Source organism: Vidua chalybeata, chromosome 1, assembly GCF_026979565.1.
Source record: "Vidua chalybeata isolate OUT-0048 chromosome 1, bVidCha1 merged haplotype, whole genome shotgun sequence".
Taxonomy (NCBI): domain Eukaryota; kingdom Metazoa; phylum Chordata; class Aves; order Passeriformes; family Viduidae; genus Vidua; species Vidua chalybeata.
The window spans coordinates 64,376,758-64,402,393 of record NC_071530.1 but is presented as its reverse complement, the minus strand read 5'-3'; the positions used below and the strand labels follow the sequence as shown (position 1 = coordinate 64,402,393).

Sequence of the window (25,636 nt, the reverse complement as noted above, 5' to 3'; positions counted from 1 at the left end):
GCCATCCTGTAGTAGGACAGATGATGTAATTCTTACCCAGTTACTGAAGAGAGTGACCCTGAGACAGATCAGATGGCTGAGTAGCATAGATGGTTCACTGATTATAAAATGCCTTTGTTTTAAAACTAAACTATCATCTGTTAATTATTGGGCAGGAACAACTACAACAAAATTCCAGCATGTCACAAAAGATACAGCATATCTTGACATTTACCAGCAGTTACATATTCCTGCTGAAGACAGGCGACTTTTGATGGTTTTGTTGCTTTTTTGCTTTGGCCATAATTTCAATTTACATTAGGATAGCATAAAACCTGACTTCTGTGAGCCTAAGGAAAATACTTGGTTTGATAGCCAGTCACACATTTAAAGAAAAAGAAAAAGTAAAGGTGTATGTGATAGGAGAAATTCTGCTAGATGGGAGAAGAATATACGGCAAAGTTTTGCCAATGGGAAAGTCTAGTTCCTCCCTAGTTCCAAGGAGAGATGGCATAAACTTACATTTGAGTAAGAGGTAGCATCACTTTTCATTTGAATACTTAATAAAAAAGTGACAAGCATTGACTACTAGCTTTTGCACCTACATAAACAGTAAGCAGAACTCAAGAGAGTCATGGAGATAAAAGAAATAAAACCACTTGCTATGGCTGTTAATAATGTGATAGGGAAAAAGACATATTTTTCTTTGAGTGGAAAGAGGTTGTGAGAGACCCCAGTACAAGCCTAAGAAACATTCAGTTATGAGAAGCATGGATCCTAAGAAGAAAAAACAGGTTTGAAAAGACAAATGGTTGAAGAACTATTTTTGGTTCTACTGTTGGTATTTTCTTCTTAACGACTAATGTTCTTCTGGTTTAACATTTGCTGGTTTGTGTCAGAATTTTTTTTTATTCTTTTGTTCCTCTCTTCTTAGTCAACTGGCACATTTGCAAGATAAGTATTAAACTGAAGAACTTAGCAAAGACAATTTCTCAAGCAGATCATTACTGAAGTTAGTGGAAGAAATTAATAACTTGCATGGATTTGTGACCTAATAAAGAAGACAACAAAAGAGTGATCGGTCTAATTAATTACTGCAATTAATTGATCTTAGGAAATCATAGAGGCCAGACTTTTCTCTGATAGCTTGTGTTTGAAACTAATGAATATTGCAGGCAAGAATTTATTTTTCTGAGTTCTAAGACCATGTACTTTCTATTGCTGAGATACCCTTCCCTGTTTTATGGACTTTTCAGGTCTTCTGTTTTCCCACAGTATTTGCTTAATATAATATTGTTGAATGTCCAGGGTACTCCTAATGTGTAAGACTTTATAGTCTGCTAAAAGCAGGTTAAGATATCTGGTTCTTTATGTTCAAAGGACCTTGTGCTTGGAAATCCTTCCTGCTGTGTCTTAGTGAGAATTTCAAGTTTCAGAGGAATGAAATAAGAACTCTGATGGATGTGGTCCCTTCAGTAGTATTTCTTTTCTAAATGGGCAATAAGTCTAGATGTGGATAGTTGAAATCGTGAGAAAGTCATGAAAAGGAGGAAATTACTTTAATTTCGTAATGCCAAAGGAACCAGAAAACCTCTCATACACACTCTCTCTCAGGGATTAAGCATGGGTCTTCATTTTTTAGCAAGCTTCTGTAGAGGGGTGCAACCACTTCAAAACTTGGCTTTCTTTGGCAGGTAGAGGTTCCAGTTGTGTGGGGAACCCTTCTTCACTGATCCGTGAGATCTGCTTTCCTCTGTGGTTTCATTACCACAGCTTTGCATGAGCAGGGCAACTGCCCTCCCTCATGTTTAGAGTAACAGAATTGTTACTATTGGAAAGGACATATAAAATTGTTGAGTCCAACTGTTAACCTAACCTAGTCCACCACTAAACCATGTTCTTAAGTGCCACATCTGTGGTTTTTAAATACCTCTGGGGATGGTGACTCAACCACTTCCCTAGGCAGACTGCTACCATGCTTCGTAACTTTCCATGAAGAAATTTTTCCTAATATCCAGTCTAAAACTCCCCTGGCACATCTTGATGCCTTTTCCTTGTCCTGTCATTTGTTACCTGTGAGAAGAGGTCAGCCCCCACCTGGCTACAGCCTCCTTTCAGGCAGTTGTAGAGAGTGATAAGGCCTCCCCTGAGCCTCCTTTTGTCCAGACGAGGCAACTCCAACTTCCTAAGTCTCATCAGACCTGTGCTCCAGACACTTCCTCAGCTCTGTTGCCATTTTCTGGATGTTCCAGCCCCTCGATGTCTTTTTTGTGGTGAGGGGCCCAAAACTGAACACAGGGTTTGAGGTGTGGCCTCACCAGGGCTGAGTCCAGGGGGACAATCACTGCCTTGGTCCTGCTGGCCACACCATTGCTGATACAGACTAGGATGCCATTGGATTTATTTGGTACCAGAGCACACCTGGGCACACACTGGCCCATGTTCAGCCAGCTGCTGGCCAGCAGCCCCAGGTCCTTTTCCACTGGGCAGCTTTCCAGCCACTTTGTCCCAGGCCTGTAACATTGCATGGGGTTGTTGTGACTTGAGTGCAGGATCTGGCACTTTGCTTGTTGAACCTTATAAAACTGGCTTCAGCCCGTTAATTCAGCCTGTCCAGATCCCTCTGCAGAGCCTTCCTACGCTCCAGCAGATCAATACTCCCACCCAGCTTGGTGTCGTCTGCAAACTGACTGAGGGTGCATTCAATCCCTTTGTCCAGATAATAGATGAAGACATTAAACAGAACTGGCCCCAACAGATGAACCATTATCATCCTTGTTGTTTGGTTCCACTTGGATAGCCCCATGCCAGTTATACCAGGGCACCTGGGAAGGTGGGGCAGTCACAGAGAGAACATGCATGCTGTGCCACCATTGCCCCTGTCCCTAATGTGACTGTGTTCAGCCAGTCGGAGAGAGGCCAGGGAATCTTCTGTATCATATGTCTGCCTGCTGGGCCTGTCCCAGGGAAGGTAGGTAGGTAGGGTGCAGTTTCAGTATTCTGTCTCTCTCTCTCTGATGCTCCTCAATCTACTCCTCCTTGAGTTCTCTCACTAAGTGGAGGAGTTCCCCTACCTGGGCACATCTTCTACAGCTGTTCTCACTGCTACTGGCTGCTGCTGGCATCATATTGCACATGAGGTACAGAAAGGCTGAAGGACAGGCTCATAAGAGATCAGTGATGCTGAGGGTTGACTTCCTAAATTTGCCAAATCATTTGCAACTGTTCTATCCTGTAGGTCACTCTTCTGTTTGAATCCTTTTCCCCATTTTTAAAATTTTGCTCTTTCATTCTTTTGTCATTCATTTGCTCTCCCTGCTCCCATTTCTTCAGCATGGTCACAGCTCAGTTACCTCAGCTAACTCACATCCTTGATTTGGAGCCTTTATACATTCAGAGACAGTGGCATATCACTGAACACTTTCTCCCTCTATAGTACTGCTTCAGAGAGTGAAATTTGCCCTGGGGTTCTAAAGCAGACTTCAGTCTGTGTATCACTTCCCAAAGTCCAGCTGTTTAACCTGCAGCACACCCCCTGCATTTTGCTTCTGCACTTAGTCAAATTGCTTTGTTGTTTAAAAACAAAATGAAGTGACAGTGTTTGTCCATGAAGCTTTCACTTGATTCAAATTCCTTTTTTATTTTCTCATTTCTCTGTCAGCTACTGCCTTGCCCTCCAAGTTTAGATAGCACTTGTCAGGATATTTAGACCTTCAGATGACTCTTCACATTAATTATTTTTCTCTCTGTTTGCTGACTAGGGTGTCGAAAAAACCCCAAACCTCTAGCAAAGTCATGGGTAATAAATCAAGCCATTTGTCTCAAATCTCTCTCCTCTCTACAGCTTTTAAAAGCTGTTTCACAGCTTTTTAAAGTGGAGATTAAACCCTGGGCTGTTTTTCCTGCACAGGGAGTTTGTACATGGCTCTTCTCACTTGTGTTCTATGTATGAGTAGAGACAAGACTTGTTCAAGGTTGCTCCAGGTTATGTGGGAGAGGGGAAGAGCCCAAACCTCCACTGTATTGCATGCAGTGTGATCTCAAGCTCAAGGATGCTGTTTCCAGATGCTCACTCACCCTTACTCCAGGAAACCTCCCTTTTCTTCAGAGCCCTTTGCTCCCCTGCCCTGTGAGTGTTTCAGACATGCTGGGTAGGCTGACCCTTGAGATGTCCTGTTCCAAACTTACTGATATTTTAGGGTGTCTGTTGTGGCAAGTCCATAACCATCTGAACCTTGAATAATTGTGTTTCTTTAGATACAGGGAGGCACTTCCTTAACTGATGTAAATTGCTATAGCTCTTCAACCTAGAAAAAGTCATGTAGGTTTGCACCAAAGCATTATATGGTGAATTATGGTGCTGGAAATCTTCCTCACACCACTTGCTAGACCACATTTTTCATGTTGCAGTTGGGGAACTGGGTCTCTGAAATCAAAGCATGTATCCTCTGCTTCCTAATATTCTTCTTTATAAAACTGTGAAGAGGTCTGGACACAGTCCAGTTAATTCTGGTTTATTTTCTTGCCCTGAATTTCTTCACTAGTGAGTGAATTTTTTTCCACATCTGTTCACTGCTCTGCTAGCCAAAGTGGAACATTACGGGGACTTGTTGCGTAGTCTAGAGAGTAATGAATTGTGAGGATGAGAGATCTGTATATCTGATTTTCCTGGAAGACTCAAAGGAAAATCAGGATGATTTTTAAAACATGGAGACTGAGTTGTTACTGCTTACCTGCCTCAACCTCTGACTTCAGTTCCTGACACTAAGGGATGTGGATGTTATTAGATTGGGTATCCAAAATTCACACGAATCAAAATTAACTCCTGTATGCCCCATGAAATAAATATCAGGCTGTACACATCTCTGTCTTGTCTTGTGATCTGAGCAGTTGCACATTTGCAGAAAATAAGTATATATTTGGACGTGGTATGCTTTTTCTTGCAGTAGTTCCACTTGAAAGTGAGAGGATTTGGCTGAACTCTTTGCTCAGCCTGGCACTGACACCAGGTTGCAGCTACATTCTCTTGTACTGTGTTACTCTTTCTCAGTCAAGATATATTCACCAGATGGAGGAAAGGAGCTCTCCAGCCAGAGCACTCACCATGAGGAATAGTAGAACACTCTTTCTTTGGCTTAGTTTCATTTCATCTCCACTTGGAGGAAGGTTTCAATTTTGCTTGCTGCTTCTTTGGTATTGCCTGACTCTTTAGGATTGCCATGAAAGCCTCATACTGATACATGCATTTTGGGAATTTTCCCCATATATATTTACCTGTTCAGTGGAAAAAAAAAGTTAAACTTGGTCCACATAATAGAACTATGTAATAGATGAATGCAGAAGACAAGACGATGTTTGCAGAGCTTGTTTTTTTGATCCAGATACTTGAGAGCCCAGAAGTCCAACTTAATACAAAAGTCAGCAACTTAGAGCTCTGTCTATATGGGATTAAAAAAAAAAAAAAAAAAAACCACACAGACTTCTTTTTGCTACAGCTCTCATCATTGTTATGAAGATATGGCAGTAATGCTTCAGACTCTCCCAGTGTAGATGTAGATTATAATAGGCATTAAAAGTCAGGTGTTTCTATATGTACTGCTAGAAATATGTGGGGTTTGTGATGTTTGAAGACACCTGAACAGGACAGAGTTTGTGTCATACAGTGTGGTGAGGTTTGATCCCTTTTATCTTAGGAGGTTTTCAGAAAGTCTCATCAGTGTTTTAAGTCCCTTTGAAGACCTGTTCCCAGCTCCCTAGTTTCCAGTGGAGTGCCTGAGAGATCAGCCCATCTGTAGCTTCTCTCCACCCCTGAATTTGGAGGCTGCCTGCCTGCTGCTCCTTAAGACTTCTGTTTTTTAAATCAGCCCTGCAAACCCATGCTTAACCTCTCATTTTGGGGAGGAGAATAAGTAGGAAGCATCAAGGTCTGCAAGTCAAGTTTGTCCTTATAGGAAGGTCCCATCCAACAAAGGGAGGGATCCCACCTAAGCGGGACCTATTTTGCAGGGTTTTTTCTTTCTCTGTTCGTACATCTTCCTTAAAATCTGAGAGGTTTTGCATCAGCGTTGAAAAGATGCTCTGCAAAGCCCAGATCTGGAATGTTGCCTGGTAGAATCTTCCTGCCTGCATCTCTTTCAATAAAATTAGAAAGCTAGACCTTTTGCCTTTTTCAAAAGAGTTACTCAAGGAGACAGTGACTTTACAACTCCTCTCTGTCATGCCATAAAATTGTGTGGTAGTCATCTTTGAGGAAAAAATGTTTCATACCCAGTTGCTCTTTTCTTGTGAGGCTCAGCAGCCGTGGTGGTTCCCTTTGCAGAGGGTTCAGGAGTGTAGCTGGCACCCTAGAAAATGAAAAATACTTGAGTCATTTGCATAGTGGATCAGAATCCAACCCACCCAGCTGCTAGAGCAAAAACCACAAACTTTCACATTAGAGTCATCTGCTGAAAAGCTACATGAAAGAAATATATGTTTGGTTTAAAGAAATTTTATTTGCTTTTTTGTAGCCAAATCACCTGACTCTTAGATGGTGAAAGTAATGTATTAACAAGATGTTCTTGCCACCTTTCTTCATCTGTTGAACTACTGTGATCATAGATTGACCTTGCTTTCAGACATAAAACCAGTTGCTTGATTCAAGTGTCAATATCAATGTTAGTGTCTATAGAAACCAATCAACATTTCCTCCTAATTTTTGTAAATAGGCTGTTACTGTGACACTTGGATTTCCTGTCTCTTGCATATCTGAGTCAAAAATTCACCGCACATAGTGTTGTCTTGTCTTCTGTGTTAGCTATCTATTGCCTCACTAATAGGCATCTTTATTATAGTCTGTAGTTCTCCTGTTGAGATATGTCCAGACATCACTGGAACCTATAATCTTTCATTTTTATTCTACATCATGGATTTGTTTGAGGGACTTTCTCAGTAATAGCTGTAGGAAATTGCAAGTAATGTAAGAAAAGCAGGTTGAACTGCCTGCAATCAGCATTGCACAACATTCAGGATTTTTCCAGGATAACCTTTTAAACTGACTTTTTTTTCCAAAAGCAGTGGCAGTTTAGTGTTGAATTTTCTTTCTTTTTATATTTCAACATGAATGATTCAGGTTGTCTTGAGAATAAGATACAAAACTCTGCATTTTTGTACCTTTTTAAAAAATAGGTCAGCTGTTTCATTTGAGTACCTGTGTAGCACCTTCACATTTGGGGGTGAATATTTGAAATTTGGCTATAGAGTTGCCCCAATATTAGGGATTTGCCTTCTCAGTTGCAGCAAAACTTGTCCATAATCAGTCAGTATATAAACTCTAATATCTCTCATTTTGTACCCACACAGGAGCTCGTTAGGTAGCATTGAGTATGCTGTATTTTAGAGCTGAAGAACTTGCTTTGATATTTCTACATCTGTCTCCTGAATGCTGTGGTCCTAGGAGGCAAAAGAAAGGAGATTGTTGTCCCATGTTTTCAGCAAAGCTGTTGTTTGCCCAGACAGGGTGCGGCAGAAGGAAAGGATGGAGAGAAAACACAAGCTGTGGAGGATGTGCTCAGGAGTAGTAGTGAGGAGCATGGCACTACCTGAACCAGGAGATGGAGGGGCAATGCTTTCCTAGTGTGAGGACAGCATTTTGGAACTGGTGTGACTGTCAGGGATGGATTGTGTGATGTGATTGGGATCAAGCTGAGGAACCGAGAGGAAGCTGGTGTAGAGTCTGAGGAGGGAAGCAGAGAACTTAAGCCACAGAAAAGGAAAATCTCTGTTCTGTATATTGGTATGGAGTTACGTGATTCCTGAGGCTGCATTTGGATGCTGCTTTTCCTGTCTGGTGTGAAGGTACAGGATCATTTCACCTGTGGTTGTTTGTTGTAGCCCAAGTGCTTGATGCAGCCTCATAGCCCCACTGGGACAGCAGACTGACTCATGCAATCCTGTCCCTCTGCATCAGTACAAAAAACCCTGATGTGAAAATGTACAGTTTAGCTTAAACTGCTGCTGTTCTAAGTGTCTAACTTCACACTTGAAGGGGATGAAGAGCATTCATACAGTTTGTTTGAGCAGCTCAGTGGTGGAGAAGCAATCTCCATCAAGAGGATGCAACAAGTGTGTTGCTGGCAGTAGCACCTCTTGTGAATGCATCTCTTTCCACCTGCTCCCACACCTTAATCTAGCTGTCCCTGTGCTGTCAGCATGTATCTCTGTCTGCAAACTGGGTGTCTTAACGCTACAGCTTTGTCTCACATGAGATCCTTGATAGCTTGCAGTTGTCTCTGTTACTCCAATAGAAGAGGTCTGTTTTCATTTAAAAGTTTCAGCTCTGGTAATGATTTTGACCAGTGTAGGTGCCCTCTTTTGGGTCTGCCTCTGTCAACACAAGCTTCCCACGTGCTCACTGCACCTCCCCTTGGATAGGACCCTTTTTGGTGAGTGCTCCCCAGCTGGTTGGAGGCAAAACTGGGTTAGCATAAAAGAGCCTAAAGAGTAGTTTGTAGCTGCTCCAGTTTATTTTCACCATGACGGATTACAAAATGCTTTTACACCAGACTGCTAGCACTTCTAAAGGGAGACAGTCAGCACAGGAAGAGGGGCAGCTGGTGCTGAGCACATGAGTGGGAGGAAAATCTCATCAAGCAGCATAGCTAGGTTTGGAAGGGACCTTTGTCCACAGTTTCAGTCTCTCTGTCTCTATGATGGGGGGAAAAACGCTCCTCACCGGGGTGTTGTGAATATGTGCTAATTTTAGTAAATCAGGCAGTTAGGTAATATGGTGACAGCCAGAAAATAACCTAGAAGGAAATAGTTGTTCTGTCTTTAAAGCATAGCATTTAGGGCCATTTTTAATACTGAGAATGAAGCAAACTGAGGATTGCTTATTCAGTAATACCAAAAGCTAGAGTAATAGCTTTACTATATCATGAATGGCACCATTTCCTGTGGAAAAAAAAGCCCTGTGTGATCACAAAATTAAGAATAAAGATTAAAGGTTACATATTGGCCACATTTCTGGTATTTCCTTGCCTTTTAGCTCCTGGCTTAATATTTCTGACATGTCTGTATATGTTTGTATGTTTAATGAACTATTTGTGACCAAGCTCACAGTTGCTCATCGTTTTTATCCTAAGACGTTAAGCACTTTAAAGAAGGCTTAGAGGACATTGAAGCATCTTACACTCTTGCCATTATATATCTTCAAGCACATTTCTGTCTCCAAAAGCACTTACCTCTGGTTCTTAGAGATGATTGCAACTTTAAGTGAAGGAGATGAGAGTGGGAAATGTTCTTCTAAATCAGGTAGAAAATCACAGTTGGCCATTTTTTGCAGATCTCCCTGATAAATAATTTCTCTGAAATTGTAAGTCTTGCTTTGTAACAGGTGAGCAAAAGGTACAAAAAACTAAAGTTATGAAACCACAGATGTTGTCAGAAGGAAACAGAGCCAGGTTAACTCTCATAACTAGGCTTAAATAATTTTGAAAATGACACTATCTGAAATAAATGTAATTGCATAGAACTGGGTGTCTTACTGTATAACAGAGGAAACAGGTACACTGATAAGTAAAAAATAAAAATACAGAATTTTGAGTGCTGAGTATGCATCACTCCAGTTGATTTCATTTGGAGTTATGAGGATTAACCCTGAAAACCAAACATGCTGAGTCTAAGGTGCAAAAATAAGTCTATGTGAAAAAATGTTGGTCTTGGCAAGTTTGTTTGCCACAGAGTAAATGCCATGTGAACTCCATGTGTAAGGGCAACCCCCGAATAACTGCCCTGAGGTCTCAGGCCAGTCTGCCTTGCTGTAAGCAAGAGGTGGGTCACTGTCACCACCCTGCCTGGAAGGAGCTGCCCTCCCTCTGTACTCGGGCTGCCCCTTGGCACATGCCCACCATGCGCCCCGCTGCCGTGTTTGTCACACCGACTCAGCGCTCTGGCTCTGGCTTCACAAGGTCGCTCTTGTGCAGTTTGGGTAGAATTAGAGCAGTGATGGGAAATGCCTTTGGTTTTTTCTATCTTGAGATGGTAAAAGATGTTGGGCCTTGTCCAGGCAGTTTGTTTTTTGAACAGCACTGGGGCTTTTGTTGCTGGGGCCAGGATGTTTAATAGTTTGACTTTGTTGCTATTCTGTTTGTTTTATTCAGCCAGGGATATATCACAGATCTATTTTTTGATCAGGCAGCATTCCTGTACTATAATAATTCACAAGCAAAATTCACACACTAGTTGTGTGAAATGCCTGTTGCTTACTTCTCTACATGTGCTTCTTGCCCTTGTCTTCCCTTAGGTACAGTTTACTCTGTGCAAGTTGTAAACTCCATGGAGCTGGTGTTTGTATAGTGCATATAGCACAGCAAGACCCAGGTTTCATCGAGGTGTCTGGACATGCTCTTACGTAAGTAAGGGTACTCTGTCTTGTGAGCAATTAGAATAGTTCACATTAGCTGAACTTGTAGAGTTTCCTGTGTGCAGGCTGATGAGAAAAGAGATTTTTTCTTTCCAGGCTGAGAGGGGCTTTGCAAATTTTCTCCAAATCACAGCGGCAGCTGGCTCTTTGGGCACTAGACAAAGTCATGATTTGGAAATAGCTTCAAAGTTTAGAGATGGCCCTTCACATACTAATGCTCTCAGATGAGTTAAGGGGGGAAGTTCACATCTCTTGTGGTGCTTTTGTTTCAGTCTGCCAAGCTGCAGACTCAGCATGAGTGCAGCATGCAGGTTTTCATAGTGATTGCTTTTGTCGCCCCCAGAAGTGCTAGAAACTTAATTGCTTTCAAAGGCAAGCATGGAATCTGGAGGACCCGGTACAACCTGCTGAGAGAACATAAATCATGAGATACTATCACGTTTCTGTGCTGGGGCTTGTGTGGAGTGAGTTTGCTTTGTGAGCAAATGCCTTTGGAATACACTGATGGTTTTTTTTGTTGATTCTTAGACACAGCAGTAATTGTTATTGGCTTTGTTAACAGGCATCTATGTTCTGTTCTGAAGTTACTGTTCATGTCTTCTAAAAAGTGTGCAGACAAAAAGAAATATTTGTTCTGCCTTGAAATCATGAAAGCATTTCTGCATTTAAATGGGTTGATAGCCTTGATCCAGGTTGTTCCCAGACGGCGGTATGGAAAGAGAGCTGGTCAGTTTTTACTTGACCACTGCTGTTTATCTTCGCTTACAGAGAACGATTAGAATGCCAGTGTTTACTTGTTCCTTTTTTTTTATGCTAATTTGCCAGCTACTTTTGTCCCTAAACAAATGAACCATGATGGCAACTGAGAATTTTTGTAGATAAGGAATAGAATTTTTGAATGGCCTTATATAGTATGCTATCCTAGGTTTTATTTCCAAAGTAGTCCTTGTGAAAATTTGTGGAACAAGTCCTTCAATTGGTGGGGAGGTTTTTGGCATTTTTATCCACAACCCAGTATTAAAGGTAGTTTTCCTCATCTCCTTAAATGATTAGTCAATATGCTCTCCATTCATAGGAATACTATTTTGGTATATTTTGCATGGAAACTGAAGCAGGAAAAGTTTTTAAGGTAAGCCAGCCAAATAATCTAGGGTCTTTTGATCAGTTTCCATTAGTATTAAACTAGTAAGCTGCCCTATTAGATGTTAGAAAGGAAGCTCAGTGTTTAAAGAAGATAAACATGCCAATTGACATTCAATATGTCTTCTCAAGTTACCAGCAGAAATCTCGTTGAACCTTGTTGGCAGAGGTGCCTTCTGCAAGGGTTCCTAAAAACACCTCCCCAGCTCTTGGCTTAAAGTGGTCTGGTGCTGCAGGGGATCTGCTGCCAGCACTGAATGCTTGGTCTGGCTCCAGTTGGAGCTGAAGAAAGGCTGAGTTTTAAGACCTCTAGGATGCCTTCAGGTCCAGAAGAAACTGAGCACTGGAATAATGTGTCATCCAAACAGTGATGTATTCCTAGAAATGGATTAATATGCTGTTTTAATTTGGGGCATTTATATAGTTGAAGTGACAGAGATCTTAACGCTTAGAAGAGAGAGTTCTGCAGCTCTTTAAGATTGCCTGGCACACAAACAAGCAAAGCTCTAAATTGCTTTAAGCTGCTGACAGTTGTCACAGCTTTGTGCAGACACACCTTTGCTGGTACTGACAAAACACAAATACCAGTTTTACATCACTGTACTCTTCTTGGCTGGTGTACATCTTAAAACAGTACTGTACCTTGACAACTTTTGCACAGAAAATGAAAAGAAAAGGTGAGCAGCAACAGTAGCCTCTTATCAAACAGTTGGTTTAAAATGCTCAGAGTAAAGACAGCATTTTAAAACAAAACTTGATCTGTTGTTTGAAAACTGGACATTTAATGCATTACATTGCTCTGAACCCAATCCACTCTGCTGAAGTCACACTGGATGCAAGAGCAGGCTTTTGTCTGTGAGGAGGACAGTAGCAAGTGAAGGAAAAATGTAATTTTCTTTCTGTAACACTGAGTTCCTCCAAACTTCATAGATAACTGAAAAGTCTGTTTTCAAAACATCTCTGACCCTATATGCAAATAAAATTTCTGTGATTTTGGCTTTTACTAGAAATCATGTCCATTACACATCTGTGTGACAGGGCACTGGCATATTAGTACTAAATGCTTCCTAAAGAAACTCATTTGAAATCCAGTGTGAAAAGTGAAAAGGCATTGAAAATGCCCCTAATGAATATCATGGACCACCATATATTTCACACAACTGTCAGTAATAGCCAACCTGTTGATGCAAGTTTCATATAAGAGTGTATTGACAAGATTTAAATGCATTTAGTCTCCTAAGACCATAGATTGACATTGTGGTGGCTGTTGGCCACTTCTGTGAGCCCTTGCCTGCAACTATGGAGTTAGAAATGAACAGGCAGACACTGGCTGGTAACATTGGTGTGGCAGTGTGGATAAATTAACTTTACTAATTCATTGGGAAAAGAAGTGTCACAATTTGACACTCCGATGGCAAAACTATCAGTGTTCCCAGCAGCTGTTAGCGCTGAATTTACTCTCAGTACTTTCACCATCTGCTACGAAGTCACTGCAGACTGCTAGAGGAGTGGGAGATTACACTGGCTTTGGGAAGCTTTCAGCAGAGGCGAGCAGATAATTTGATTTGCCATGATCAAACATCCTGACTGACAGAGTGTAACTTGAGTTCCATTTCTGACTCTGTGACTGAAGTTTGTTGTGAATTCCTCTAATGATGTGGCATGTAACTTTCTTGAATTAAAAATTACAATGGCTGTGCTCCCTGGGTGCTGCAGAAGTGGCACAACAGCAGCACTGACTCAAGTCTCTGCTATGGGTGAATGTTTGCTGCCTTTATCTGTTCTGCTGGATGTTACCCCTGCCCTTGCTCCTAAAGGCAGCAAGGCAGGCCTCACAGCACGCACTCATCAAAACCAATACCTTTATTAGCTGGAACATTTTCTCTGATTCTTTATTAGGTTTCTGTTGCAACGTACAAGGTGCTGTGATGATTCGGGTTACTTTTTTTAGCCTGTGACCTGTATTTCTACTACTGTAGGCTCTGAACAGTTTTGTCAGTTCTGGATTGCTTTGTGGCTCTTCTGGGATTCTGTACCTTCATCAAGCACTAACCTCGCAGACATGGCTTAGTAAATAATTCCAATGCAAGGTAAACTCGCCTTGCTGCTGTTAAAATTCTCAGTCTTCTGAAAAGCCAGTAGATGGGGTGTGTGCAATTCTGTGCCAAGTCACTGTACTTCTCAACCCAAAGATTCAACTCTAGTTTCTACATTTTTGTTGCAGAGACTGTTGTTGTTGTTGTTGTTGTTGTTGTTGTGGTTGTTGTTGTTAGCAATGCCTTCCCACATGAATCACAAATTTAAGCAACCCTGAGTGGAAGCACCAAAAATTCTTAATTGATATTTTTGCATGAAGTACTCTGAGCATGATCTACTGTGCACCTTCCAACACTGTTAGGTCCTTGAAATCTGGGTATGAATTTTTGTCATAAGTTCCCCCCTCCCTTTTGTTTTTTTTAATTAAACTATTCATGAACTAGAAAGATACTGCATAACTGAAAACAGACTGGGTTACCACAGACTTCTGCATAATTTGAGATTGTAGTATTAGGTATAGATGCCATGGGGACAGCTAAGGAATACATCATGTTTTGTGCCTCCAAGCCCAGCATGTAAGAGTAAATAGCTATTTGTAGACATGATTGTGTTGATCATAGATGTGAAAATTGAATTTGCTAGCAAATGAAAATATTTTCCTCTTGTTAATAATGATCATGTAAATAATCATGTTAATACAAACTGTAGAAAGGGTCAGCAGTCACATCCCTGAGTGGATTTCATGCCTGTAGGTCAGTTATGGTAGACTTGAAATAGGAAGGAATCTAAAACAGGAGACAAATGGCTTTGGGACAGATGAGTCCCTGAGTTGTTCTCCTCAGAGGTCACAGCAGAGCAGAGCATGAATCAACATGGAAATAAGCTGGCCCACGGTAATTTATGTCATTCAAAATGAAACTCTCTAGAGATGGACTCCTATTAGGTAGGTCCTAGCTGCTTATACCTGATGGGCAATGGAGAAACCTTCAAATGGTTTGCTAATAGTTAACCCAGGAAACTCCACATTCCATGTCTGACAGGTATGAATGCAAGGTGGAAGTATTTTACCAAAAATAATTTAGAATTAGTATACTGTATCAAAGCTATCTTATGAGAAGAAGTGTGAATGCTTATGGCAAAGATGCACATCTGAAGTTCCCTGAGAGATATTTGGTAAGAAATGTTTTACATATGCACGTACACTCTTCTCCAAGCTATTAATGCAATTTTGGGAAGGGAGAAATCTTCAAATAGTAGAGTACATTCAATTAATTCAAAAGAAAAGTTTAATAGTGGAATATGACAGAGTCCTGAAGGCACCAGTTTTGTTTGTGCCTGTGATGGAAGGGGTGAATAACACAAAACTGTTACCTGTTCCACTGCCTTTCAGAAGAGAACCACCAGAGCTGTATTGTAATCTGGTGTGGTAAAGTGTGCCCAAAATGCTGTGAGTGTTTAACAGTTACACAAATTATTCACTTTCCTAGCAGTCTGATTTTGTATTATAATCTGTTTCCCTTCTGTCTTTAATGTGCAATTCTGCTGAGCCTGCAGTTCACATTGGCTGCCTCGGGCAGACTGCAGGTCAGCTTTTGAATGTAGAAGAATTAATGAAATTTAAGTATTTTGTGTACAGTTAATGGCAGTTGCGCAAGTACAAAGACTTTGCTTTATCAGCAGATGTGGTCTAGGTTTACATTTATGTCCACATTCAATCCTTAGGTTATTGCAGTTGAGAGAAAAAAAAATCAGTTCAGTGCAGTCTTTAACAATCTGCTTTGGTAGCTGGCCAGTCCACTTACCCTTGACTGAAGCACATGGTAGGGTGGTTCTTTATTCCATTAACTCTTTGATGCTTGGAAACAGAGATGATTCACATGATGTGACGGGGAGAGGGAAATTGCTATAAATGCAAGATTAGCAAAACTTTGTACTCACCTTGTGCCAAGGCAGGAAGGGATTAGTGTACTATGGGAATGGTTAGATGGCAATGTTTGCTGGGCTGCTGTGGCAGACAAGGGATATTTGAGAAGGTGACCTAGCTCTGCTGGAGTCTGCCTGGTGAGTGGACAGCAGTCTTTCCACTTGGAAAGTAGTATTGGGTTGGGCACTTTCTAGTGAAGTCAAAAGTGTTACTGTTTGCAATAGCTTGTGACAGGGCTGTTTCCTCACTTCTTGCCTGAGCTGGTGCTGAGTTTGGAGTAGAAGGCTCTCTGCCATCATTGCTCTTGTCTGGTTATGGTTTTTGTTTTGTGGTGGAGGTGGGAGGTGGGGTGGTTTTTTTTTTGGTTGGGGTTTTTTTTGGTTTTTTTGTGGGTTTTTTTTTTGTTTGTTTGTTTGTTTTTTTGGTTTTTTTTTTTGTTTTTTTTTGTTTTGTTTTGTTTTGTTTTGTTTTGTTTTGTTTTAGTTTGGGAAGAGGTGAGGAGGAATCATATCCCTGCATGGAGAAATGATGATGAGCAGAATGCAGAGGGAAGGCCACATACCCCTCCTTGTCAAATGCAAAAATAACCAGTGCCAATGCAGGAGCTTGTTTATAGCGCCTCAGCTTGGCCCAGCCAAGCATCCATTATGTGGTGAGCAAAGAGTGGGCTGGGACTTCCTTGCAAAGTGATCAGTGTGATTTCCAAATGCTATGGAGGGGAGTCATTCCTGAGCGACGGTAGGAGCTTTGTTCTCTGGGTTAAGTATTGTGCTGTCCTCCTTTAAACTGGGGAGACGGCAGTCTGGGAGAAGGATATGAAAACCAGATAGTCTTAAACTGAAGCCTGGCATCTGGAACAGCTTTGGCAGACTCGAGATAATACTTCAAAGTATTATCTCTGTGTTCAGCCCCACAAGGTACAGTATAATTTTCTACTTGGTGAAAGTATTACTTGGGAACTAGAGTCATTCTTGGGGCCTCCTTGTGCTGGGCACTGTCACACTGGGTAGCAAATAGCTCCTCCTCACTGAGCTGACTGAGCCTGCATGTTCTAAGCTGCTTACTTGCCTATTCTGTCTCCCCAATAATTTAGCAGTAAACCTTTACCTTGAGTTAGTTTTACCACACTGAGCAACAGACTGTAAATATATCTGAGCATTACTGATTCTGCTTTGACTCTACTGAAAAGATCTTCCGTATTTTAAAGTCATTAAAGCTGAAGCAACATAAATATTCTGTCTTTCACGACAGCATGAAAGGAGCGTGGCCTCCTAATTACCCTGATATTCAAATGTGTGCAGGAGCACTTGGAAAGTGCAAGGCTCCCTCAGCTCCATGCAGTTTGGCAGAGAACATCCTTCCATAGGTAGTTAGGGTCTGTAATTCTCACCATAGTTCCTGAATCTGCTTCCACTTTTGGTGGTTTACAAGGGAGAAAGCAAGTCAGCCTGGTTCAGCTGTTTTAACCATGTGTGTTTAGAGATGATTCTGGAATACAATTAATTCATGCCTGCACAGAAGTAGGTTGTAAGGTTACTGATTGGTTTTGATGCTGTTTGCTGCTTGAATGTCAGTGATTTTTTAATCTAAGGCAAAAAGAGCATAATTATTTTTAACTTATAGCAACCTCCCATTTTCTCTTAAATGTCTTGATATGAAGTAATTTAAACTGAATTTCTGCACAGATACTTTCCAAGAGATTGGCTGTCAAGTGCAATAAAAAAACTACACTTTTGCAGGGACCCAATGAGACTTTGCAAATTTAGATTTATTCTCAACGTTAAATGTGGTTGAAGATGTCATTTCTTAAACAGCACTTTCAGAAGCAGTTAGCTTAAAAGTATAGCAATTCAAAGCACAGAGGGAATGATTTTGAAGTGTAAAGTCTTGAAACACAACACAGAGGTTGACAGTTTCACTACAATTAGAAGTAAGGCAGGCACAACTCCCACTTCTGAAAACTTTCCTATTGCACTACTTCCTCTCTTGGCCTAGAAAACCTCAAAAAAAAACCCCCTTTGAGTGGCTTTGCTTATTGACTTAACATAGTTATACTCAATAGCATTAGGAGACAGAGCAGAAAGGGCTGCCAAATGTGTCTGTAAAGAATAATCTTTACAGAAAGCTCCACAGAGGTATTTTTTTCCACATGCTTTCAATGTCCTGAGAATGCTGCTTGTTGGAGGAAAGCAAGTATTAGAATGGTGTGGGTTGTGTTTTTTTTTTTTTTTTTTTTTTGGTTTTTTTTTTTTTTTTTTTTTTTTTAAACAGGGTTTGTTTTGTTAGGAAACCACTCCCTTCTGCTGCTGCATTTAGACTCACTGCTAATTGCCTTTTGGTCGAAGACATTTTCCATGAATTGCCACATTCCCCCACACTGTTACAACTTCACACTGATTATGCTATGTTAGCAGCACTTCTGCCTGCTGCCTTTAGGAGGAGTGGCTGAGAGAAGGATATGGTGTACATGGGAAATTGTGGGGTTTACAGGAACAGATGTTTGTAGCTGCTGAGACATGGCAGAGGCTGTTCCTCCCAGACTAAGATCAGTGATATAAGGAGGGCAACTTGTTGCTGTGGTGGTTTATTCACTGCTCTGCTGTGTGCTACTGCTGTGGATTTATCATAAGAAGTCCTGGTGTGTGGTGTGTTAGGCTTGTATTTTTCATCCTAGTCCCACAATGTAGTGAGAAGCCAACCCCAAACTCTGGTGCCAGAAAGGGTGTGGGAGGGGGTAATCTTCCAAGAGCACTGCTGGCTCACGGAGCTCCTTGAGGCGCCCACTGAGCCCAACCTCCAAGCTTGTCTTTCTCCTATAGCCTGGGGACAGCATAAGCTTCTCCTTAGCCCAGCTCTGTCCTCTGCAGAAAAATCCCCTGGAGCAGCTGTATAAAAGATCACTGGTGACTGAAGCTCAAGCACTGAGCAGAGGAAGTGGATGTAGCAGGGTTGTTCAGCACAGCTAATCCACTTAAACTATAGAGCTCATCTGCTGATCTGCAGGGGTGGTAGTGCTCTTTGGTGTGATAGCTAAAAAGGCTTTGGCTGGAGCTACAGTTTCAGGGCAATCAAAACCTGCAGCTCGGGCTGAGGATCTGGTTACACCAAGTTGGCCCTGACCCAACCAAACGTGGTTAAAAGTGAGAGGTTATGAGAGATAAACCCCTCTACTTAAGCCTTGTCCTAGCTCAGGAGTTGATCAGTGTGTTCAAGTGCTTTTCCAGTCTTAGCTGCTTTGAGCAAAGGTAGGGCTTACTTGGTCTGTGAACGGGGATGAGCTTTGCCAGTAAAACCCCTCTTTTACTGGGATAATTGCATCCATAGGGCTGGTAGTTAACATTTCTGCTTTAATTGTGTCACTGCACATAAGCAATCAGATCTTTTACAGGTAAAACCCCTTTAATTTCTAATGCAGTAAGCATGGTTGGGTCTCACCCACACTGCAGCTGTTGGCCGTGGTGCAGGAGGAACAGCTGGTGTTGTAACAGGATCTCTGACTACATTAATCTGTTGTCCAGCCTGTGACATGTGAGGATTTCCACCTCAGTTCAGGTCCATCCAATATGCCAGTGCTGGCTGAAGGCAAGCCCAGTATGGTGTTTTCTGCCATGTGACAGTGAGCAGGAGTGGCTGCAGCCCACAGGAGCAGCCAGTGGGCACTGCTTCTGCCCTGCCATCGTTTGTCTGGGATGAAACCTTTATGAAACCTTTATTTGTTTAGTCCTACCCTTTTTTACTGTTGAAGGGAAGAGAGAGGAAGTATGAGAAGCACTGTGTGGTACACTGCCAAGTCCTCTACTGTCCTCTTTGTAGTACTAGAAGACATCCAGATAAGCTAAAATTTGCTAGTCTTTTGTGAAAAAGGCTTCTAATGTTCCTTTTACCCAAATTATTAGTAAATTATTGTAGACCAAATATAGATGAAATAATTTTCTGCGGCTAATCCTCGCTTACCATAGGAAAGTAGAAACAGCAGTGCTGCAATCCTGTTGATTCTTATCCACCACAGGCAATGCAGCTAGGAACCACTCTCATAGCATCCATGTGCCACTCATACCACTGGGTACAGAAGCCTGCTCCCTGCTTTCCCTCAGCAGTAGAAAGATGCAGAAATAAAAACAGAACTCGCTCTGAATTTCAGAAAAGGCTGAAACTGGTCTGTTGGCATAGAGAGAGAACCAGGAAACAGGAACACCTGTGTTGCATAGCTTTGGGCAGGTCAATTATCCCATCTCCAGTGAAATTCTCTTTTGCATAACGTATGAATAACAATACTCAATTTACCTTGCAGGGGTGTTACAGAGCATGCAGTTAATATTTTCACAGTGTTTGTGGTATGTAAAACCCTAAATGAGTGCAAAGCATTATTGTGATTTAATTTTATTAAGGGTTAAATATTGGTGATGTGCCCAGCTGAGCACTTGCTGGCAGTGAGTGAGGCAAGTGACCAGCAGCAAGCATGTTTGGCAGCAAGCAATGGACAAAAAAGGAAAACGGCACTAACTTATTCCAGTCATACCTTTTTTTTGACTCTCTTACCACTGCACGTTTCCCATTAAGCAGATGGAGATGACCAAAATATCAAATTGGAACTCTGTGGTTTAACAGACTTACATTTTACTGTTTAAAAGGCAAATAAAGGTTAACAACATGAAGATTTGTCTTGTAGGAGAGTGAGAGAGTGGAAGTGCCTCCAAACATGCACTGAATGGTCTTTAAATAATATTTTCCAGAAAGAGACCATACCTGTTTTAGCTAGGTGGCAGATTTTTCACTGGGCTGGTAGCATGCCAAGACTGCTTCTCCACGTTTCATGCTACTGCTGTTGAGGGGTTTGCACTGGATTAAAAACATGGATGAAAATCACTTGGACAAGGTTGGTACCGCATAGCACCAGCATGAGCCAGGGGATGAGCAGGGGTTGTGTGCAGGCAAGTGTCTTGGGGGGTGCTCCCAAGTTTGAAACATGAGTCAGTGCCAGACTACAACGTGTGTCTGTGTTAGAGCTGCTGAGTGCAAGAGAGGGACAGACAGCGTGTGTGATTTCTCTGCCTTGCTATCATCTCATGGGAAATGGGGGCTTCCTAGTGGTGGGGTTACTCTCAAGTGCCAGCGCTCCAGCGGGTCGAACGTTGCACTTCGGCGTTTTGTTACTGCCTGCTCACTTTCATTCATTTTTCTTATTCTTATTTGTGTTCTTGGTTATTCTAATTACCACTGGTAGACAATAGCACAATTGAGTGACAATCTTCTGGTAATCGTGGCTAACTTCTGCCCTTGGAAAACTGCACTCCAAGCATGGTGGAGACAGGTATTCCTGGCAGAGATGAAGGATTTGACCCACACTTTCTCTGTATTTGTTAATTCAATGTCTTTGCTCTGTGAGTGTCCTGAGAGACAGGTCCAGAGGTCGGCAAAGCAGAAGAGGATCTTTACAGTGTCTTCTTTGAAGCTTTGGGTCAAAGTCTGCATTGTACCCTTATTCTTGTTGCAGTTGAAAACATTGCTTGGCCCTGGATTTTCTCAGGGTTTTTTCCCCCTTTCTTTCCCAGCTCCAAAAACTGCCATGGTCACTTACCCAGAACACTGATAGCATCAGCTCCACAGTTAACTTCTCATTTAGTGGTGTTTCTGAAAATAACAATTGCTGCAAGAAAACAAATGGTAGACATGCAGCATAAGCTGCACATAATTTTAATTTATTGCCTTTTTAAAAAAAAAATTGCAGTATGAAATTTTGGGGGGCAAATCTCAAATCCTGCAAAATTCATGGCACAATGCCAGTTTATTTGAAAGAACCTTATATTTGTCCCTAAATCTTACAAGTCCTTAACTGCAATTTGCTTCCTCACATGCCACTCACCTTTAAGATGATAGTCCTTTTTTGGCATTATTAATTATCATTATTGTTGTTGCTGTTATTATTCCAGGAAATCTGTATGGGAGGAACGCTGAAATCTAGTTTAAAAATAGCATTTTCATGTCCTCCTACTCACTGTACTTCGTGCATAGAATGCCTTTTATAAATGCAGACTTGCTGCCTGGCTAGATAAAAGAAACTGTCACTTGATTTCCATAACGAAGTCATTCCCAGGAGAATTTCATTGTTTTAGCAATAAAATTTTTCTAAAAGGCCTTTTATTTTGCTTGAGAAAGATAACAGAAATGAACTTCTGAGTGGTTATTCCACAAAACAATTAGACGAAAGCAATCTTGATTTGATGTAAGAAGATTTATATGTGTATGAATTCCCTTTCATGTAAGATAAGAATAAATTTCCAACTGAAAATCAAGTTAGAAATACCCCCCCAAAACCTTACCCAAAACACTTTTCCCCCCCTTGCTCACAGTCATGACACATAACTTTATTGGGACTCTCTTGCATAAATTTGATCATATCCTGGAGTTCAGCCCTATTTCAAAAGGCACTTGCATAACTTCTGATTCAGATACTTTCCTGAACTAGAGGCAGTCAAGGATAATCATTGCCAATTATTACAGTGGATTAATTTTGTTACCAGGTATGTGGTATTCGTGGGGAGGAATGGTCTCTGCACGCTGTATTAAGGCTGAGCACTCCCTGAAGCAGGGACGGTGCTGTAGCTGTGGGTGCACAAACTGTGGAGCACAGTGCAGGCACAGTCCCTCCTTGCTCACGTGCACCATGCTGCCCTGGCCTCTCTCACCACTTCTCCAGCATTTCTCACCCCTTTTCTCAGCTGCTCTGTGTCTCATGCCAGCATGACGTTCTTTTTCTCTGAATGCTGAACATGCTAAAGCTTGTCAGAATTACGACATCAGAAAACATGTAGAAAGCATATCCAGTGAGAGGTCCTACTGCTTATATTTAGTTATATTTTATTTTAGGGGGACGGGGACTGTCTCTCGTTTGGACCTATTTTGAGCCATGCTTGCATTTTCCTGAGTGTGAATCAATGCAATTACCAATTCAGGTACTGCAGACAACTTACTACTGTAGGCAGATAGACGCAATAAGAAGCAAAGGGGAATAGGAGAAAAAACATTTTCTTTGTAGTCAGGAAAGCCTTTATAGATTTGGCATCGTACATAAAATTCCATTGTATTAAAGAAATGCAACAATTTCAGAAATTATTATTTATAGGAGGATTTGTGAATTCATGATGTGATATTCTGACTCACCCGACAGCAAACATGTTTGCGCTCCGGCTGGTATGACTCACACTGACATTTGTCTTAAGCGTGGCAATTGTTTTAGCCCTCTGCTTGCTGCAGGATGAATGAAACGGCTGAGCTCCCTTGTTGCAGATTTACTACGTGCCGCCACCCTGGTAAATTGCAGGCTCAGCTGTGGAGTATTTCCTGTCACACACACACACACACACACACGCACACACACACACACACACACGTGCACAAACATACACGTGTGCAGCCCCCCCAGTAATGCTTTACTGTTAAATACTAGATTCATAGAAAGGAAATGCATAATTACAGCGCTGCCTTTTGCACCACATAAAGCAGCCCACATCAAAAGATGTTTGTCATTAATGTTTCAACAGGTAATCTCTGGAATTACTGCCAAGCCGTATTCCTGTTACTTAGCGCTCGGTGTCGAAATCATTGAAATCTTTGTTGTAAGCCAGCATAGTCATCTTAATCCTGCAAAAAAGTTGGTCAATAGTGCCTTTGTTTTCCAGCTCCGTATCATGTTGCATCAGCACAGAAGACGTGGCGGCGCTGGAAATGGGGAGAAGGTTAAGGGTGTGTTTTGGGCTGGCTTCGTAAGCAGGCCAAGCTCATGTGATGGCATTGTTCGTGCTTGCGCCCGTGTGTGTCCCCCAGCCTGGCAGCTGGTGTAAGTCAGGTCCTCCTCAGCCCTGCGTACTGCACAGGTAGACGAGATGGGGAAGCTGCTCCCTGAAAACTTTGTGTAAGTAGCAGATCAGTAGCTCTGGGCACCTGTGGCTGAATCCAGTGAGGCAAAGGCCATGGCCCAAACTCAAATCTTATCGACACTAGGGCGTTGGTACTGTGGGCTTCTCGTGGAATCACTGCTGCCACCAGAGATCAAGGCTCTTCTCTGGTTTTCTGGGTTGTAGCATTAACAATCTTCAGGAAGTTTTGTCTCTGGCTACTTAAAATAACTGCAATTAAACAGAATCTCAGCCATTGCTTTTGGCACTGCTACCGTTTGCAACTCACATCATTTGGATTCTTCTTTCAGCACCATCTTTGCAGGATAGCTGTGGCCATTGTATGAGAGGTGTCTGTACATGTCATGAAGGCCCTTGAGCTTGCTCTCATCTGTAGCAAGTTAATAGGGCGCTGCAGTTCTTCAAATATGCAGGAGGCTCATTGTCTCCACTCAGGGCTGAGCTGCATTTTTTGCATAATTGCTTCCATAAAAGAAAAAGAGAAATATTTTTGTCATGTAACAGAAGCATCCAGAGTGGTTATTTTTATTGCTTATATCTGTTCAACATTACTGGCTCTCAGCCTGAATTATTATGGACCATTTGCATTCTTTTCTCAATCTCTTCTGCTCCTAAGACCTGTAGAAATGACTGTGTTACAAGCACGCAGGCAACAGAGTTGTTTTCACTTTAAACCTCTGTATGAGAATGAAGAAAGTTGGCATCCTAAGAGAAATGTAGATCTGTGTTGAAATTTCCCCACCCCCTCCCGTGCCCACCAGTATTCCTGCTTTGATAGCCATAAAAAAGTGGCAAATAGGGGGTGCTGATGTGAATAAGGTGATGGATTTTTATTAAGAAGTACATCATTGACATCTGATAGGAGATACTTATGAGGTATTTTTTTTCTTGTGGTTCTGCACTGTTCTTGCTTAGACAAAACAACCTGAACAAGCTCCTCTTAGTTTTCACCTGGTGGCATTGTGTGTTGCACCCACAGCCCACCTCGTGACTTGCTATTTTAATACCTTATGCTGCACTCTCTTTCTGGGGGAAAATCAGGTGGAAGTTGGAAACTGAGCCCACTTAATCAAGCACAATTGCTAAGCACAATTAGGCTAGGCACAGTCTAACCTCATGCCTTTTTTGGAAAAACTGGGTGTTAGTGAAGTATAAATAAGGAGTATGGTTGTGATTGCTGTTATTTGTGTAAAAGTGATGTCTCTGAGATCCTAGTTAGATTTGTGTTTGTGTTGTTATTAGGCTTCATGTAAATGGAGAGTGTGAATTTGAGCTGTTGGGCATTTTTTCCCAAGTACAACTGCGGTGATGAACCTTCATCTGTTTTCCAACCACTTGTTCAGAGGTGTTGAGGTTAGGGAATGGGTAACAAGAGCAGTGGAGACAGCTCTGGGGGCAAAGTTACTTCCATGGTTTCCAGATGAAGAGGTTTGGAAGGGCAGATGAGTGCAATGAGTATGGCCAAAAGCTATCAGTCTTTTTGCATAGGCTGATGCTAAAATGAGGGGTGGTTTACCTGAGCCTTAAGTAATGAAAAATACCTGCTGTGGGTGAAGCAATGATGAATGATGGTCTTTAGATTAATTCTAGATTAAATCTAGAAATTGGGACACCGATTTCTAGATGACTCACAGCTAACATTAGTTGTGCACAATCAGTGGCCATCTTCAGTAGTGGCTCCTGCACTGGAGCTGCATCCTTGCCCTTTCAGCCTCGTGTGCTGCTCCTGTCTCTGTGCTGTTCACAGGTAGATGTTCCTGTCCTGCATTTTCCCTCTGAGTATGCTTGGAGATGCTTTTCACACAGGAAAGATGTGCTGGGCTGGGATGTTCCATGTTCACAGAACTGGAGAAGGCAACATAAATGTTCTTCCCTCTGCTACAAATTGTGGGGCAGGATGGATTGCTTCCTTGTCTGAGCCCCATGATCTGCATCCTGTTTTTCTGGTTTAGGACCTGCAGGATATGCAAAGTGCTAACAACTTGATTTACTGTTCCCATGCACCTAGATACAGTTATTCACCCTGCACAAAGGGAGTGTAATATCTTGTGAAGTTGGGCATTTCACTGTGGACCACATGCAAAGCCATGGGAGATGTTTGTTTACATGACAAAGCCTTGTAGGATCAAGCTTCAGATGAGGAATAGATGCTAAACAGAAATCAGAGTGCTGCCTTCCTGCTTTATGCAAACAAAACTCCTATTGCCCTAAGGTGATATTGCTTCACCATAGTATTAA

General features: G+C 41.8%; 1 protein-coding gene across 9 annotated transcripts in view; it reads left to right on the top strand.

Annotated features, from left to right (window-relative positions):
- The window catches only part of ATXN1 (ataxin 1), a 223,385-nt gene that overhangs the window by 108,603 nt on the left and 89,146 nt on the right, over nt 1-25,636 (top strand). Inside the window, exon 1 of one of the 9 annotated variants that reach the window (XM_053956600.1) lies at nt 10,323-10,369. The exons of the other annotated variants lie outside the window; for them this stretch is intronic. The gene's annotated coding sequence lies outside the window, so the exon portion shown is untranslated. Of the gene's footprint in view, nt 1-10,322; nt 10,370-25,636 lie in introns of those variants that run through there. 9 annotated transcript variants of the gene reach the window in all.